Raw genomic sequence first — 13,551 nt, 5'->3', positions numbered from 1 at the left:
AAGCACTGCACGGAAACAAGCCATGAGCATGGCAGCATCGGGCACAGGAGTGGCTCTGGGTGTCAGCCCTGCCACACCTGTGTTGTGGGGCTGGTCAAGGAGGGAGGAACGGCTGATGGGAGGAAGAACTGCTTATGAATATTTGCTCTGCAGGCTGCGCAGAAGTATTTGCTCTACGTTAATTACATCAATTCACAATTCAAAATGTTGCCGTCCAAAACCAGTATTAGCTTAATGCAAACCAAGGTGACAAACGAACAGGTAGAGCCCTGCCTCTTCCCACCAGGATAAGTACACACAAACCAAGCCAAGGTTTCTTTTCAGTATCGGGGGCTTTAGAACAATTTTTTTCTATTAAAAAACCCCTCCCTCTGGTTGCTGATGCAACAAATGGTGCATACCCTGCGCACAAATGGCTGTCTCCATAGCAATTGGGGCAGGTTCCGTGTTTCCCTAGTTACTCCTGACTGATAACCATCTGTTGTTCTGCTCTGCCACAGCCCCAAAGGGGAGAAGGGGAAGAAATGAGGAAGATAAAATGGGTGTTAGAGAATATGAAAGTTATTTACTGCAGTAAATAAGGTTGGCAGTTACTTACATCTTTTTTTATTCTTGCGTTTAGTTGACAAGTATGGAGTACCGCACACAAAGAAGAGCTGTAACTCCAAAATGTTACCAATCATTCACCTTACAAACAGCAAACAATACAGGGAATTGTATTAGGAACATTAAAAGGAAACCACCTCATTAGAACGTTATTATTAAACTGTGGAAAATCTGGAACTAAAGCGCTTAATGGAGAAAAAAATACCTAGAGAAATTTAATTTCAATAATTAGTAGAAATTTATAATGTAAGAGCGTGGGGCAGAAGAGGTGAGGAGGTCAGCACCCCATGACTGCTGTGGCTGGAGCAGGGTCCCTCTGCATCTGCCTCAGCCTGCAGCATGGCCAGGAGCTCCCTCACCTCCTGGGCCGTCACTGCTGAACCATGGGCCCCTCCTCCATCCGTGTGCCAAGGGGGATGCAGGCCGCCCACATCCTTCCCGAGGATGGCAGCACCCTGGGGCAGGCCTGACCACCCTGAGGCATGCTGAGACAGGGATTATACATGGGATCAGTGTTTGCATAGGCCCACCAACATCATGGCACGGCTATGGTTCTAGTGGTGCATTATTCTGCTCGTTTTGCAGGAGCACAAACAAGCTTCCACAGGCTGCTGTTACAGCACATAAATACAGCAGCACGCTACTGGTGTTGGGTTTTATTTTCTTTGAAACAGGCTCTATGCATGTTCCATATAGCAACAAATCCACTACAGAACCAAAACTTTTAAAAATGAAAGACATGGGATGCTTCAATCCTCAATATAATAGCAGTTGTCAGACGGACAAAGCTGTCTGGAGCTGTTTCTCCAGCAGGCCAGAGAACTGCAGGAATTCTGGAGAGCAGAGCCGCAAGGAAGGCTCTGGCTCCATGGGCTCTTTCCCATGGCACAGGGATGCTCTGGGCACAGGGATGCACTGAGAGCCCCCGGCTGCACACCTGGCTCCGTCCCACTGGAGCGCAGGGAGGGGTGTCCATGTAAGTGGGATGCAGCAAAGCGAGCTGTTATACAAGGATCTTTCTGAAAATCATGTCGAATCTGCCGTTTGCTTGTTTACACATCCAAGTTATTAATAATTTACTAAATGCAGTTTTGAGAGGAAAACTAGGGCTCTCGTGCCTTTAAGAGGCTTAGATGTTTTTAGCAAACATGAAAATTACATGATGAGATAGCGGCTGTGGCAGAGAGCAAATGCAATAGACCTTAGCAATTAGGAGAAGGTAAACTCACTCAAGGCCCAGACACCAGAAGCACCTCTTATACGTGGTTAGGAAAATGACAGAGCACAAAGGAATCTTGACATTTGATCTCCAGACATCTGTCCCCTCTAATAACACATATTACATTAGATTAATTCTATCACCTGCAGTCAAACAACAACCTGAGATGTCTTCTAGATCTTCAGACAAAAATCAGACATAAATAATGTCAGAACAGGGAGATGTGAGTAAAGACACAACAGTGTCAACCTTGTTCCATGGTTGGAAAATTTGGGCAAAACAGCAGAAATTCTTGTGATTTCATAGCTCAATTTTAAATGGGAAATGAGTATAAATACCTAGAGGATAAATATCCAAACAGGGAGCATCTTGCATTTATGAACTGTGGAATCTCAGCGTAACAAACCAACAAATTTGTCAATCAGATCCTTTATAACAAATCCTCTGCGCTACTGCTATTACAGAATATTTTGGTAAGAGATGCTGGTTGATCACAGCGCCTTCAAAGACAAAAAATAGCCAGCTGATTCGAGAGAGGGAAGAACAAATGTGAGCATCTCAGTGCCCCATCTTGAGTTTTGGGTGTTTTGTTATTTACTGATTTATTTTGTCATGATTGCACTCAGTTTCTCAGCATGCAAGAGTGCTAGAATAATAACTAACCCCACAGCCACTTGATCACAGTTTAGCAACACCACATATTTCAAGATGCTGCATCAGTTTTAAATGACTCAGATAGGGCCTTCCACTCCTGATCCTGCATTGCGCAGGCTCCCAAGCTTCCTATGGGGCTACAAAAGGCAGGCCATTTCATCTTTGTGTGGGTTTTGGTTTTGGGATAAGTGGCACTTCAGGTGATGAGGGTATGGGGGTGCTCCGCTTCCATTTTTGTTTGTTTTTAAGCTTTTTATGCCTCCATCAAACACGGTCTTTGCTCACACTGATCAGTCAACAGCAACTCTGTCTTTGAGGCATGAAAATTATTCTAGGAAATTCTGTTGTAGGCCACTAAAAATAGTCAAAGAGAAGTAAGAGGTTTTGATTACATTAAGACAGGGAGCCACCTGGCTTAGCTGCAGCCTTCTTTTGCTCGCTGCCCACTTGTCTGGGCTTTAGCAAAGTCAGAGGTTTGGGATTTTACTTGCAAGTGCTCCTAAATGGCTGAGGTCCAAAGGGAGCTCCAAATTCTGACTCCTCACTCTGATTACACCTTACTCTGTGCTTCTCAGGCCTGCTGAAACAGAGGAAGAAGACCCATGTGCATATGCAACTCTGCTCTTAGGTCTGTTGCTTTCTTACTGGTATAAAACAAAACCAGCAACGGGTACAATAAAAATATTTGAGATTTGTTGTGCAGCAGTTGCTTCACTGCACACACAACTTCCTGATACGCTGGCTTTAATCGTCTTCCTTCCTAACTGTCAGTTCTTAGTGCTGTACTTTACAAGTCAGACCTGTAGTTAACTTGCAATCAATACCAAATAAGCATATGGACAAGTTTAGGTGAGATGGTGCTAAAGGTAGGAAACACATTAGAATTTATCCTGAAGCTTCTGAGCTTTTAAGGCATTTACATCAACTTCATGCTCACTACTCGAGGCAATGAGTGCTCAGTGAAATTCCCACTGGAATTCATATTCAGGTCTGTTACCCTGGGGATGCTGATAAAGGTGCAAGCAAGCACTGAACCTGCTCCCTTGCTGTTGTTAGAAAGTGAGCATCGCCTGCAAACAACAATACAAAGAAGCCAGCACTCCGTCTCCAAAAAGCAGTGACTGAGGAAGAGGCTTCAGGACCTGGAGAGGCTGTGCTCCTCCTTAGCCACAAGATAGCAAAGGAGTGCAAGAGGCCCTTTTGTCACACAGACCCCAAAACATTAAGAAATTGTTTCTGTGAAGGGGGTAAGCTATGAGCAATTTAAGGATGAAGAACATTTGACTGGAGGCTGCTCTGGGCCATAACACTATACACATTCAGCTGTAACTGCTGGACTCTGCTCTCCAAACTCAAAAGCTCTTATTTCAGATATGTGTGTTGCCATGACCTGCCTGCTTCACAGTGAGGTCCACAGTGGAGGAAACCTCATTTCTGTCTGCATCCAGAGCCTGACCAGGCCCACCCAACTCATTATCAGCAGTGCCAGAGTCCACTCACAGAAATGCAATATTCATTGGGCAGTGACATAGGAATCTAAAGATCTATCCATCTTTTCCCAGTGCTGACCCAGGCTGAGAAAAATCATCTCATGACACATGTAAAGAAGGTGTCACACAAACTCTGCCTTGCTGAGGCGTTACTCCGCTGCTACCCACTGCTCAGCCCAAATCCACCAAATCTGGAAGTTTGTGCAACACCACCCCAGCAGCACAACAAAAAAAGCCTGGTTAACAGGGCATGTACAGAACAATAAAAGGTAAGAAAAGCAACCAGTTTCTAGACAGAAAGAAAGAATCTTAAGGAAAAGCCAATCAAAAGGAAACCTGGAAAAGAAGTTAAGAAAGGAAAGCAAATAAATGACCTGATATATTAAATGGGACCCCAAAATAATGTTGCTTTTACTCATCTTGGGACCCAGCAATCACATTAATTTTGAAATACTTAGCAAAGTGCTATGGAAATACACCGCAAACTGTATCGTAGTTGACACAAAAAGCCATTTTGTTTTATCGTTTCCAAGCCAGCCAAATTTATGTCATCTGAGAAATGTGTATCGCCCAGGGTAAGGACAACAATCCATCCTGCAGATTGATGTTTACAAGCGCTTTGGAATAAATGTTCCTATTTGAACATCCATACAAACCATAAGCATCCAGTATGTTTGGAGCGCTAGGTTCAGTTTTTGTTAGCAGATCTTTAACTAGCACAACAATGTTTGACCAAAGCAGCGTGGCACTACTATACATCCTGCAGGAGCAGGGCACAGAGCATATGTGACAAGCCTTCCATATATTCACTAGGGAGTGTTTCTTTCCTCCTACAAGAAACCATAGGACTATTTATTTAATTCACTAAAGCAAATGGTATTCATCTATTTTTGGCATTTATGTGATCGCTGTAGTACTGGAGTGCCTCGCTCTTTAATACATTTATTCATTCTCCCTGCAGACGCACAGCTGTCAGCAGCACAATGAGGTTTTATAAAATTTCAGGAACTGAGTGCACCGCTTCCAGTTCCACTTACCTACATTATTTCTAAATTAAAATGTGCTTCCCCAGCCTCAGGACACGTAAAATACCAACCCAAAGGAGAGAACAGGGTAAGTTTCTATCAGAAGTGCTGAATGTCACTTATTGCAATGGATAATTATTGATAATGTTACTATTGCTGCATACCAAACTGATAAATATATAGGTAAAACATGTCTAACAGCACTGACCTTTTACTGAATTGCAGTGCCTGAAAGTAAAAATATCCTCAAAAATACCCTGGTATCTGATATCATCCTGCACACTTGGTTCTTGGATGGTATGGAAAAGTAGCCAGGTAAAGAAGCCTTGCTCCTAGATTTCCTGCTGGATCCCTTTAGCCAGGAGAAATGAACTGCTGGGCAAGGAACAGCTTAACCCTGGATCTGAAACTTCACAGTTTAGAAATGTGGTACGAAGGGACACCCGCAGTCTGCAATACAACACATGCTGCCACAACAGGACAACAGGTCACCTCCATAGGGCTTCATTCCACCTTGCAGGAGGCTCTGCTAAGTTGACTTTAAAGTCAGCATTTGACTATGAATGCACGAGCAGAAATGTGAAAGTTATTCAAATCAAAGCCAGTAAAATCAGCATCATTAAATAACCATCCCTCATTCGAATTTTAAAAGGTGATGGTTTATCATTAGAAATATAGTCAGCACATCAAGCTAATTTTTACAGCTTATATAGAAATTTCCCTAGAAGTTACAGATTTCAGCATTTTTGTCTGAACATATGCTAGTCGTTGTATGTTTCTTTTCAAGAAAAGTATTTCATTTTAAAAAGTAATCACATCAACCTCCGGGTCACATTAGACACTGTGATTTCTTAAAAACAAATGGCCGCATGTCTAAGCTGTTCACTCACATTTACTTGGTAGCCTCTGAATAATGATTCTACAAAGCCAGCAAAACTAAAGTCATTAACAGAGACCTAAAAGTAAGCTTGATCCATTCAAACTTTGAAACTTTTGTGCTGAGTGGCATGGTTTGTTTGTGTTGTCGTTTTTTTTCCTCCTGATTGTAATCCATAAATCTGTTCATAGCAGACAGCTGCTTCCTCTGCCAGGACTGCAGCAACAAGAAGAAGGTCTTGTGCAAGACAGCTTTCACTCTGAAGTAAGATCAGACAGCAGTTTGGGAAGAAATGAGCCTACCATTGCCTTAACTGACCCCTTAAACAAATCCCAAACATCTAATTCACTTTGAAATGTGAAAGCACTTACACAAAACAGAGCTTTCTCTCTCGCAATCAAAGCAACACATCTTCTATAAGTAGGTAAAGAGGGTACCTGCACAACCCTGGCTCCACTGCACCTCTCCCATCCTTCTCAGTCACTCCTGAGTGCTGCACACCCACTTGTGACAGCCTGCTGCGTGCCCTCAGTAACCCCAAGTGACGCCCAGCAGCTGCTGCACGAGGACTGCAAGAGTCACGGCTCCCAGCAGCCAGCAGCACAAAGCTGAGAGCTAAAAGCAAGCAGCACCCCCTCCAACATACCCCAACACCAAAACTGCTCGGCCAACTGTGAGCCCCGGATTTCAGGGAGCCAACCAAAGCAACCCACATAACCTCCTTGCAGCAGCCACCTTCCAGCTGAGCCTGGCTTTAAAGGCAGGACGGATCACAGCTGATCTGCACAGGAGCTGAGCTGAGGTATATAAATAAAATGCAAAGGAAAGCAAGGGTAAAACGTATGTGGGGGGCTACCAAGGTGCCACAAAAAGTAGAGAGAACTCAACCTTTTTCTAATATTGCCTCTCATGGCTGAAGGATCCTTTTCCTACCACACATCACATGAAAATGTTTTTAATACGCACAAAAAATGGCAAGGTTGGCTGCACTGAGAAGTGGGTTGGGTTTGGGAATGCTGAAGGAATGCTGCAGGACTGAGCACAAACCCTCTGCATGCACAGCCCTCGTGCACCACACCAGAGCTCTATGGGAGCACGTTAAGTTATCTGCTTAAATGAGAGTTAATTTATGACTTCTTTTTCTAGGGAAAAGAATCATTTTGTATTCTGGTCTGATTGTACTGTGGCTGCCTTATAAGCACCTTTTGACAGACAGGATATTGAGATGGAATTACACAGTGAAATAATCCTGAACACTGCTGAACGTCTCATGTTCCTTCCAAAGGAGGATTGAGATCCTCACTTCCTCTGGTAAAACAAAAGGAAGGAAGAACTCCAGGTGTGAAACCAATGAACGAGAGCTGTGTGCACATTACCTCAGAGTTACTGCTTACTGTTGGAAACCAGTTGAAAAAATAACTCCAAACAGTCCAGAGAACTGGAGTGGAATTTACTTCCATATGAAGACAGAATTCTCTCATTTGTTCCTCTGACATTTATGGAACTAGCAAAGGGTAAACAAAAGCAAAATCAGATCCCGCAGGCTTTTGTTAGGAAAAAATAGTAGAGGAGAATGGCATTCTGTGGCAAAAATCAGCTGTGCAAATGGGACCATCATCTCAGGGCCTTCCCAGGGCTTCTAGCCTACTTTTTTCCCTCTGACCTTAAATAAAATAATTGTTATTGTTACCTCAGAGGTATTTCATTAAGGCTAATATCAGATTTAAACCCAGACAATCAACATTACATTACTTCTATTAACCTCCAAACAAGTATTTGAGTGCCCGAGGATTCCTTCTATGCTTCATTCAGAGCTAGATCCTTATTTTACATTGGACATATTGAAAACACTGCAGATCCCAAGCACAAATGCTTTTTTTAAAATTAAATAAAAGAGGAATCCTCCACTGGATCTCCACAATATCCATGCGTGAACAACCTGATCTTGTGTAGGGGTCCCTGTTCACTGCAGGGCATTGGACTAGATGACCTTTAAAGGACTATTCCAACTCAAATGATTCTATGATTCAATGTGATTGATTACACACAACCATGTAACAACACTTGCTGTATAAACATGGTAAACATATGTTCACCCCCCCCCCCCCCCCAAAAAAAAAAAAAATTAAAAGCCTGCAAAATAAAATGATGCCATTACAGTTGAAGTTTTGTCTTCCTCCAAAAACATTTTCCTTTCAAGGCACAACAATCTCAGACTGCACTGAATTGCAGATGGCTTTGTTTTCCTAGGGCCCCTTTATCTCATGGATCCACCCAAGTGCACTACGTGAATGGTGAAGCCCCAGACTAAATGAGAAGCATAAGCATTCCCTTCTGTGCTTCCCATGTGGCAAGAAATTGCACAGGCACTGCTGTTGTTTGCAGCCCTGGCCTGCTTGCACACAGGGGCTGCAGTGGGGGAAGCTGTGACAGCAGCACAGCAGCAGCCATGCTGGGGCAGGAGGAGCATCCATCTCATTCCATGGCCAAGGAGGAGTGGGGCCTCTACTTCCCAGATCAATTACTGGAATTAATTTTGGAACCTAAGTCAAAGCCTCCTGGGGAAAACAAGAATTCATCGACTAGTTTGCACCAGGTTTTCATCACTGAAATTTACACAATTTAAAATAACATCTAAATATTATCCACAAAAGTGATGTGGGAGCTTTAAGAATTAAGGGAGTTTTATTCACCCTGAAAGGTACAATAAATCCGTGAGTACTTTTGCCTGTTTACAAGATGAAAAATCAAAACTTAATCCCAACAAAATGGTACAACAGAGCAGGGACACCTGCAGCATCCCCAAACCACTGCCTCTCCCACTGACTGCAAGCAGCAGCCTGGTGCTCCTTGTCCTGCACAGGAGGGCTCCTGCAGCAGCAGCCCTGCCCTCCCTGCACCAAAACTTGTGCTTGGTGGAGAGGGAAAGAAGACCCAGATTATGGCTTCACCCTCCATCTGTCTGGAAGGGTCAAAAGGAGAATGCAAACTTTATTCTGGTGGTGGATGGTATTCAGAGCCCCCATTTATTCTCGGGTGCTGCCCTGCAATGCTGTTGCTGTGCTGCTTTGGCTTAGAGACGACACGCGCTGACCCCGGTGTGCCCAGCACTGCACCAGAATAATTCAACACAAAAGGTTTGCATTAAATGTAATGAAGCAGATGACAAAATCAATAAACCTGGAGTGGTGTGGCTATCATAAAAATGATGTAAATTCAGAGTTCACAGTGGTTATGAAGCTATTTAGGATTATAATTAAAACCAGTGCTTTTTTTTTTTTTTTTTTTTCAGAATAAAAGCTCCTTTGACAATCATAGATGAATGCTACAGGAAATTTTCAACAAATGCATTCAGAATTAAGAAATGGCACAAAGACAGCATAAATTACCCAAAGATAAACTGTAGGCGTAGGTTAGCCTAAAAAAGTACAAAATAAAGAAAATTTGATTTTCAGCCTTTTTCAACTGATGTCACATCCCATTTTAATCAAGTTTTATATCAAAAGGACAGTAAGAATACCACATAGCCCGCTTTTAAATCGTGGTATTTTCTGGAGTTGATTTCTGTCAAAGAGAGTTCTATAAGAGCATTAAAACAAAAAAGGGTCAGATCTGCTATCCATTATTCTCCATCAGAAAGCAGCACTGCAGCATGGGTGCTGCGTCAAAAATTTATCTATGCTTTATTAGGATAAAGAACAACAAGCCCAGAAAACAGCGCGCAGAGCTCAGCAAAGTGTGCAAGTATTCCCTGCAAGCATCCACAGCCACATCGGTTCTGGTGGCTGACCCCAGCCCTGATCACAGACCTCATTCCGGCTCTGAGCTGAGCCTGAGCTCCTCACCCAGCAGCAAGGAGGCTGATCCCACTGCTGGGCTGTGGGCACAGCTTTGCTGGTGGCTGCCACATGGAGCCCCGCTGCTGCTGAGCCACCTGCAGCACTGCGAGACCAACTGCTGCAGGAGAAGGCAATGCAGTACACAAAACACAAAGCATTGGAATGACCGGATCAGAATCTGAAGTAGATTCTGCTCTGCTTAGGTCTGTATGGTACACTTGTCCATCCTGTGGGCAGCATTAGGATTTTACCATATGAAGAAGGAAGGGTGCAGCCTTCAGGTGATGTTTAAAATACATTTCTCGAAAATAAAAAATAAGATTGCTATTTATGCTTGTCTGAAGCTGATAAGGAATAATTAAACATCTGCGCTTTGCCTAAAATTGATGTCTGTTACAGTGAAAACGCTGCACACAAAAGTTGAGTGAATCAAAATGACATGCAGCTGTATTGGAGGTGTTCAGCTCTGATTGTCATCAAAATATTCATTTTTGAAAAATATTAAATACCATCGTGTTAAATGCCATCAATTAAATGCCATTTCCTAGGCTGTGATGTACCATAGGCTTACGTACTTCTATTTTATCGGTAGAGCACACTTAGGAGGTATTTCAGCTTTTATTTATCTGGCATTTTACTAAGGGGAAAGCAACCTTTAGAGTGAGGAAATTTGTTTCTCGGGAGTGATGCTTTGGCTTTCAGGAGTTGTTGGTGACGGATCCCTCATGGCTGCTCAGCCCACAACTACGGGCATCCACAGAACAAAGACACCTGAACTGCAATGGCACAGCAGGACGGAGCCAACAGCCACCCCACCTAATGCAGGTGTTTTCATTTAAAAAGCATCATTGGTGTGTTTTCCAATCTGTGAAATCAATCTCGAGTGAGGTACAAATGGTAGTTTAGCACATTCAACAGATTTCAGATCATTCTGTGCTGGCACATCCACCTGGTGTTTTATTTATTAGCTAGAGACATGGGAAAGGGAATTACATAACCTAAAATGTGTTTTAAAAAATGCAAGCTCGGTCTGATCGCACTACCAAACACAACATACGTTTAAATACTTCATGAAATGGATCTGGAGTTTTCCAGTGTTGATCAGGAGCGTTGCAGAGCTTGCAGCTTATTGCTCTGCAGACATTTCTGCCATTGCACCTTTGTGCTCTTGGGACCATCTCAAATTCCTCAGGAGCAGGGAAAGCACAGCATCCCCCCAGGGCAGCCCTGCTCACAGGAGTGTCCTGCAGTGTGGGACTGGTCCCTGCAGCTCAACACATGGAGAGCTGACCAAGCACTGCTGCAGAGCCTGCACAGAAATGGTCTCTCACAAGTGAAATAACTCACCAGGTCCAAGACTACTGCTGAACCAGCACCTCTTCGTACCAGCGGACAGTGCAAAAATCCCTCAAAAGTTCTCCCCAAGAGGCAATTCTGAAGAATGATGAGCCCTTATGGTGTGAAAAGAGATGCCAAGATTGTAACGGCACTTGGAAAAAAATAATACTGCTTGGCCATCACAATAATCTGGTAGAAAGCACAGCTATTTAGAAGGCACTCTTCAGAAGCAGCTTTGATGCCTCTGATGTAAATGGGACAGGGCAGGCAGCACGGCAGCTTCAGCTGTGGACTGACACAGCAATGCACTTCCACCCTCCGTCTCCTCTACAAGTCAGGCTGCACAGCATTCAGTTTCTCTTCACTTTTTGCCTCCAAGTTTTACTATAATGTAGGACAAGAGAAGTTATTTAGAAAGATCAGGGTAGATAGATATTAAAGGTTACTGATTCAGAATGGAATAAGCTTGGAAGAGAGGAAAGCCCTGTGTGTCAAGCTGCCCTCAGGCAGTACAGCGAGCAGCGGTTCTCCAAGCAAAACCGTGCTAGCAGCTGGGGTCACTCCCTGCAAAGATGGGCAGAGCCCTGGGGACACAAGGCCTGCCTGAGGATGGCCCTGTGCACAGGACCGAGCAGAGATAAACATCGTGAGCACAAAGCATCCCGACTCAGAATCTCTGCTTGGTTGGTTTTGTGTATCTCACCTTAAGTGCGTTCTGCGTTGTGGAGCAAACATGCGTGTGCATTTCAATCAATCATATCTTTTAAATGAGATAATTGTGAAATATATGCATTTTGCATTCATTATAAGGGGTAGAACAGATGGCAAAGGCTCAATCTAATCTATTCATAAAATTAACTTACGCTGTAGGTGATGTTTCTCCATAGAAAGTGGAAAGTTGGTAACGTGTTATTTTAATGTTATAATAATATTGCATCACAATGGAACTTCTAGGAAAGCGAAGGCGATGGCCGCAGCGATACCGCCTGAATTCATTACAGTCACTATCACAATGAATACCAATTACAGGAGATGGAAAGGAGGACATTGCTGGAATACATTGAGCACAGTTTGAATTAACAAATAAGGAGGACAAAAATTGTTTACAAATTATTCTGGTTGAGGTAATGTGATCTTTTCACCCTCTATAGAGTGCAAGGGGCCAGACTCTGACAAGTACTTCCAAATTGCTGATGGTGCTTCAATATCTCTGAACTGTTATGCCAGCTCCGAAAACACTCAGAAATACCCACTGAGATCAAAGTAACCTGAAATTTGTTCCAAAAGAGAGTTTTATCCTTCTAAAAAAATATTTATGTATAGATTTTAAAAATATCCTGTGCCTCCTTCACATCATCAGGCACATCATCAGGTACCAACGCCTGCTGCTCAACCCCTTCAACAACACCTTAGCAATCCAACATCAATAGTTGATTCTCCTCCTGCCATTCACTGCTTTGACTGAGGTTAAGCACAGACTGCAGTAGACTCACTGCAGATTTTACACCAAACGAATGGGAAATCTTGCCAACTTTTTATCTCCCTCCTTTAATTTTGCTTTATTGCAAACAGCAACAGTAAAACTGAGACTCTACACAAAAGCAGAGCCAGGAATTTTGGAGGGCTCAGGACAATGGTTTCCTTTGGGAACCCAGTCCAAAGCAGGTTAAGCTTCTAGTGTCACATTTCATTGATATATCCTGTGTATTTACATACAGCAAATAATTCACCATCACTTTCTTTCTACTAGGGAAAGGGCTACACACATCAATCATCATTTCCTTAGGCTTATTCATTATTTTAACTAATTTGACAGTTATATTTAATTATTTCTGTCCTATAGCTGACTGGTGAATATGAGAAATATGATCTGCAGTGCGGGGTTGCAGTGGAACATTTTTGGTTTGTGTAGGTGAATGCAAAATACCTCTCACCATAAAGAGCAAATTCAGCTTTTTCCAAAACCTGAATGTGCAATCTAGATGTTTAATTTCTGTAAAAGTCACATGGATCAATGGTAATAGCAGGTGCAGGCAGAAGTGAGGGCATCTTCCAAGAAAAGCCATTTAGCAATAGTCACAAAACTATTTTACAGTACTCACGTGGCTCCAATTTTTATGTTGCATAGGTGATGTAAGTACTTGGAAAATAAATAGATGTACGGAGATGGTCAATGCTACATATATCTGCATATTTTAGAAATACTAAATGCTGAACTTTGTCCTCAAATGGAACCTTTAAGGCTATGAAGCAGATTGTCCCCAATTTCTCAAGTGATCCCAGGGTAGAAGAAAAGCAGCTTCCAGGCCCAGTAACATGAACTATTATCTAATGTACAACTGTGAAATATTTAGACACATGCAATGAGCCCATATTAACATGATAGATGAACCTGTCAGCTGGTGTTTTTCTGCATCCCACTGCTACAAAATTCTGCCTTTTAGTAAAAGCCTAAAAAAGGAAAAAGACAGAAGTTGGGAATGCACAGCATCACTTTCTATTG

The 13,551-nt window shown here is 42.9% G+C and overlaps 1 protein-coding gene and 1 long non-coding RNA gene across 10 annotated transcripts in view; one reads left to right on the top strand and one right to left on the bottom strand.

Moving 5' to 3' along the window:
• The window catches only part of SLIT3 (slit guidance ligand 3), a 538,052-nt gene that overhangs the window by 208,099 nt on the left and 316,402 nt on the right, over positions 1–13,551 (bottom strand). The gene's annotated exons all lie outside the window — the stretch shown is intronic.
• On the top strand, positions 408–7,964 carry LOC116231987 (uncharacterized). 3 transcript variants are annotated; one of them, XR_016471414.1, is made up of 5 exons: positions 408–582; positions 4,042–4,238; positions 4,931–5,082; positions 6,063–6,673; positions 7,018–7,964. It is a non-coding gene; the product is annotated as an uncharacterized LOC116231987 (long non-coding RNA). The 3 variants fall into 3 exon arrangements; XR_016471415.1 differs by having other exon boundaries at positions 416–582; positions 6,066–6,135; XR_004167580.2 differs by having other exon boundaries at positions 416–582; positions 6,063–6,135.

Source organism: Phasianus colchicus, chromosome 15, assembly GCF_987193195.1.
Source record: "Phasianus colchicus chromosome 15, bPhaCol1.hap1.1, whole genome shotgun sequence".
Taxonomy (NCBI): Eukaryota; Metazoa; Chordata; class Aves; order Galliformes; family Phasianidae; genus Phasianus; species Phasianus colchicus.
Note: the sequence above shows the minus strand (reverse complement) of the source record. Positions and strands in the feature narration are given on the sequence as shown.